Source organism: Triticum aestivum, chromosome 2B, assembly GCF_018294505.1.
Source record: "Triticum aestivum cultivar Chinese Spring chromosome 2B, IWGSC CS RefSeq v2.1, whole genome shotgun sequence".
In the NCBI taxonomy this organism is placed as follows: domain Eukaryota; kingdom Viridiplantae; phylum Streptophyta; class Magnoliopsida; order Poales; family Poaceae; genus Triticum; species Triticum aestivum.
The window spans coordinates 452653060-452658696 of record NC_057798.1 but is presented as its reverse complement, the minus strand read 5'-3'; the positions used below and the strand labels follow the sequence as shown (position 1 = coordinate 452658696).

Below are 5637 nucleotides of genomic sequence, written 5' to 3'. Positions count from 1 at the left end.
GGCCCAATGGAATCATCACTCTAGCTAGTGATCCGGATGTCGCACTCCGCGCCAAAAATAAAACCGCCGCGCTGGCCCTGGAGGCATTATCTGAAGCCCTCGCAGCCGAAGAACTAACCACGCTGCACGCTACAGTGGACAGAGACGATGTGATACTCGATAAGTGACCCAAGTCCACCTCTTTCAAACTAGCGGACGATATAGTCAAATTCCAGGTCCACCCAATGGACCCCACAAAGACAGCTTCCATTGGGACACAGCTGAACCCCACAATAGACGCTGCACTGCGAGAGTTCCTGCGTGAGAATTGGGATATCTTCGCCTATCATCCTTCAGACATGTCGGGCATCCCACGCAGGCTGGCCGAACACAGCCTAAATATACTGAAGGGATGCAAGCTGGTCAAGCAGACTCTTCGGCGCTTTTCAAAATCTAAACGACAAGCCATGGGAGAAGACCTAGCTAAACTACTCGAGGCCGGATTCATCAGAGATATAAAACATCTGGATTGGCTAGCAAACCTGGTGATGGTACCAAAGAAGGACAAATCCTGGCACCTATGTGTTGATTTCAAGGACCTCAATAAGGCCTGTCCCAAGGATCCCTTCCCCCTCCCCCGCATCAATCAAATCATCAATGCTACCGCACACTACAAGAGATCGGGCCTACTATGACGAGCTAAAATATGTCATCGAATAGCTAATAACGTCACAAATTACCCCCTGGTGACATTTTATTGGTGTCACAAGCATCGTCACGGAATCCCCGTCACGGATTACTCCTAGTGACGGCGCACACGCGAAAACGTCATCGAAATTGGGACCTTCAGTGACATTATATAGAACGTCATCGACTTACTATTTCCATGATGATCAATTAATGTCACATGTTAGGAGAAAATATGCCATATTGTACCATATTCGGTGACGAGGCAATGTCACTAACTTTATGCCACATCAACACCCGAGCAGCTATCCCACTAGTAGTGTCATTACTTTTATTATGGATGAAGATGACGCCATCAAAATATATTTACTTCCTTTCAAATCTAATTATGATGAAAATAAGTATTTATTTCACATCACATCACATAAGATTATATAAAAAGTTGAAGAGAAAAAACACATCATAAATTGATATCAAAGACAAATCATATTATGTATGAAATCGTCTCAGCCAAATCATTCTGTAAATAAAAATGGCGGTAAAAAGCTGACTCAAGTTTAACACAGACAATAGACAAGATGAAAACTAATATTAACTAAAGACCACATATGTTATCCTCATGATTGCAATGTAAGGATGGCATTCATGAACCATCTGGTTGGGACTGGGACTGCAGAGTTGCTTGAGCCCTCAAAAAATCAAGCAGATTGTCCCGTCTCCTTTTGCTTCTTTGCCCACGCTTCAGTCTTCTCTTGCTGGCTCTTTTTTAAAGCTTCCAATTCTTCTTTCTGCTTCTTTTGTATGTCTTAAAATGCTCTCTCTCGTGCTTCAAGTCTTGCGACTAACTCCTCCCGATGCCTATAAACGACAAAACACAACAATGTTGCATCGTAATGAGATGAAAACATACAAGATAACAAGGTACAAGGGTACCAATTTAAAATAGATAAGTACATTATTAAATGTCAAGGCAAGCATGCCGACGGGCCAATGAAATAGTAAACTCAAGAATAACTTATAATGTTTTAAAATATGCATAACCAACAGCTTGATTACAGGAAGCATCACCAAAAGGATATCAAGTCAACAACCCAGGTTAAAAGAAGCACTCCTTAGTTGAACTTTCGTTCACTTCAATGAGTGCACCATGCACACATAAGCAAGAAAAAAGAAACAACAAGAACAGAAAGGGAAATAAGATAATTACCTGTCATTTGCATCTCTTGCCTCTCTATCCTTCTATTCAATTCTTTCTTCTAGAAATCGGATCTAGGCTCATGAAGTAGAGCTCCCAGACCTCTCGGATCTTGATGCATACCCCATGCTAGAAAGGACGGTACTATGGGCGCTTTCTTCCTTTAGAACTTCAGCCACAATCGATGTATCGGATACTGGCTGCTCACCTTCTGATTGTGCTTCCCTTTTCTTTTCCATCGCATTCTATAGTACAAAGAAAAATATTGATGCTAAGGCAAAGTTCATATGCTAGCAATATGAGAATCTATTTCAAGTCAGAAACAATAGAGGAAGAAATCTTACATGAGCTAGAAGTCCTGACTCAGCTCATGCTATCAGTCTTGCTGTTTGTATGGGTGTCTTTGAAAAACTCAATGGGACTTGGATCATGATTATTGTACTTGTCTTTTTTCTACAAGATATATGAAATTGTAACATTACTACTACTACATACATACATACATACATACATACATACATACATACATACATATATATATATATATATATATAGGCCAGATGCAATAGACATAGGACTACAAGTAAGATATTTGGAATTCTTACAAGTTTGCTGAAATAGGAAACATAGGACATATATCCCGTCTTTTGGTGTTGCCTGACAGCTTCTCGGTTTTCCTTATTCATTTGACATATTTTATACATAAAAAATGAATATAAGTATTTACATATGGTACAGTAGATGTGAATGCAAAAACTATTGTTGGTCGCATATCTTGTTACAAACCTTGTTTCTTTCATCAGACCATTTATTGACAAGGCTAGTCCAATTCTCATGAGTAATGTTGGGTGGCTTATTTGATAATGCTTCCTGACAGAATATGTGAATCAATCTTTGAGTCAATTATTTGTGATACTTATAGTGCACAATGACATACAAATGATACAAGCAAGGCAAAATTAAAGTCAGTCAATCGACATTGTACATATTATTTAAGATGTACGTCTGCATGATTACCATTGCTTTGGACTTAGCAAGAGCGACCTCCTCTTCATCTCTCAAATCCTCTTCCTCTACATAGGCCTCCTCTTCAGCATCTCGGTCATACTCTGAGTCACTGCAATCATCAGCACCTTGTGCATTTTGTGTCAGTTGCGCATTAGGAGCACTGGAGTATACAAGGCTACGAGCTATGCTTTGTATGTCTTTAAGAGACTCCTGCTCCGCAGCCTTGCATTCCGCAATCCTTGCATTCCTTTCCTTCAAATATGCCTCACCCTTGCGTTTCTGTTCCGCAAGATATTCCCTGCTATGCATATCACTCTCCAGAACTGGTGGCATGATTTTAGTAACTGAAGCTAGAAAAGATGACAGAGAGTGAACTTAATGAATTGCCGAAAGATCTACCAGCCTACATTATCAACACTAGATGACTGAAATCTGCTTAAACTTGTTTGGAGGAGTACTTGTAACGTACATGATTACATTAACTTATCTCTTGAAACTTGGCTTTCATTGCTAGTAGACAAAAAAGGCTAGATTGTGTAAAATAGTTATAAACAAGTAGCTCTGCTATTAAGTAGTTTATGTGTTCCTTAATACTCAAACTTCGAATTGATGCTTGTCATTTGAGATGGCCAGGGCAATATTTTAACAGGTGCAACTGGAGCGGTTGAGCAGGGCCTGAAAAATTGGAGGGCTCACGACCTTTTAGGTAATTAAGATGTTAATTAAACAGAGAATTAATTAGAGTAAACAATGATGGAAATATCGCACCCCAAGGCCCAAGCCACCTCGTACTTCTCTCTCCAATCCCAATCCATCAAAATTACTCCCAGCGACCCCCTCTTCTCTCTCTCACTCTCTCTCTCTCTCTAAATGCATTGCTACTATTCCAAAAAAGAAAACAATCTCAAGGCCCAAATTAAATTACTCTAGCAGATCATGGTCATGTACACTAGCAATCACCCACTGGAGCTTTACGTGCAGTCTTTCATGATCTACAACTACAATGCTACTCTGAAGGTTGTGGGAGTTCTCAGCACCCTATTCTTTTATTACTACTCGTGTTTATAAGTACACTACTACATCCAGTTTTTTGTTCTTTCTTGAATTTGTGCATCTGGTGCTGAATTCTACATGAAAATTATACTGTTGCAGTGATTAACAAACTATACTCCAACGTCGGGGCTTAAATTTTGATTTGCACAGGGCCTGTGATTTTCTATGTACGGTCCTGGAGATGGCAAAGACATTACTGTATGATGCTTTTGAGGGTTGCAGAACAGATCGAAGTAAACAACTTACTTGGAAATATGGAGCATCCAGAATTCAGTTAAACAAGAACAACTGCAGACTCGGCCTTTATTCAGTTTCGAACAAGTGCAGACTCGGTCTTTATTTTGTTTTGAACAAGAACAAGTGCAGATTCAATCTTTATTCAGTTTTGAACAAGAACAAGTGCAGACCTAGTCTTTATCAAGAATTCGAAATAAATAACATACACCGTGAACTCCATATGGTAATATATTGTATCAAGAACAAGTGCAGACATTAAGTTTTGACCATCCTAGGTAAGGACGATTTATGGGGTAGCAGAACCACAAACAAGGAAGCCACATGGTCGCTGAATTACAGGAAATCTCACGACAACTGAGTAAAAATCGAGTAAAACTTACAGAGCTACGGGATTTGCCACATGGTCGTTGTATTCAGAGATGTACACAACCGTGTGCGCTTTTCTCCCCCAAATCCCTTCCATGGTGATCCCTAACGTCTAGAGCTTGCGGGATAAGGAGGGCGGGATGAGTAAATTACCGTCAGCCGACGCTGGTCGCTGCAATCTGTGGGGAAAGAGAGACGGGTGGGGAGGCCTCCTCCAATCCGCTGTCGCTGGTTGATGTAGTGGATCTGAGCTCGGCCGGTCGGGTGGCCTCCTCCAATCCGCCGTCGCCGGTCGCTGCGAGCAGGGGGGATAGAGTGGAGTGCTCGTGGGGATGGTTGTGTGGTGGATTCAAGGTCGGCCGGCGGGCGGCCACCCCCAATCTGCCGGCCCTGATCGCCGCAGTCGTGGGATATAGGAGAGTCGATTGAATCTGGCGAAAAAATGCCGGGGTGGGCGGTGGCCTTTAGCGGTGCCTCTTCGCGGGCGAAATAGAAGGAGAAAATTTGGCTGGGCCTTTGACGGGTGGGGACAGGATGCGGGAAAAAGAAAGAGAAATGGAGGGGAAAGAGTTTTTCTGGTGTGCAGATTGTTTTATTTTTCATAATTTAATTTCCACATAATGGTATGCAATTCATTTAATACGAAATAAGTAGCAAATGATTATTAAAAAAAGTAAACCTTGCATAGACATTATGATGTGGTATTTTCCATGTACTCTTTTCTAGAGAATTGTAAATATATATGGCGAAAGTTGTACATGTTAAATAACGTACAGAGGTGTCTTAAATATGTGATCTTGGAATAAAACAAAATGCAAACGAGTGAATTTTTGTACTACTCCCTCCGTCTGAAAATAATTGTCGGAGGAATGGATGTATCTAGATATATTTTAATTTTAGATACATCTATTTTTATCTTTTCCGACAAGTATTTTGGGACAGAAAGGAGTACTTGTGTAAATAAAATTGGTAACGTGAGATGATGGTTTTCAACGATGATTGTTTAGAGTCTGAATCTACTCATCCGCGTAGTACCCAACCTCTAGTGTAAGCGATCTAGGATGTATAAAGCCCTTTTTTAGATGTATAAAACTCCTCTTTTATCAAGAGCA

The 5637-nt window shown here is 40.7% G+C and overlaps 1 long non-coding RNA gene across 1 annotated transcript; it reads right to left on the bottom strand.

Moving 5' to 3' along the window:
* Positions 1-1180: 1180 nt before the first annotated feature.
* On the bottom strand, positions 1181-4263 carry LOC123041374 (uncharacterized). The gene is made up of 6 exons (XR_006418489.1): positions 4169-4263; positions 2879-3219; positions 2467-2731; positions 2206-2314; positions 1874-2106; positions 1181-1524 (listed from the first exon to the last, which is right to left on the bottom strand). It is a non-coding gene; the product is annotated as an uncharacterized lncRNA (long non-coding RNA).
* Between the last annotated feature and the right edge of the window lie 1374 nt (positions 4264-5637).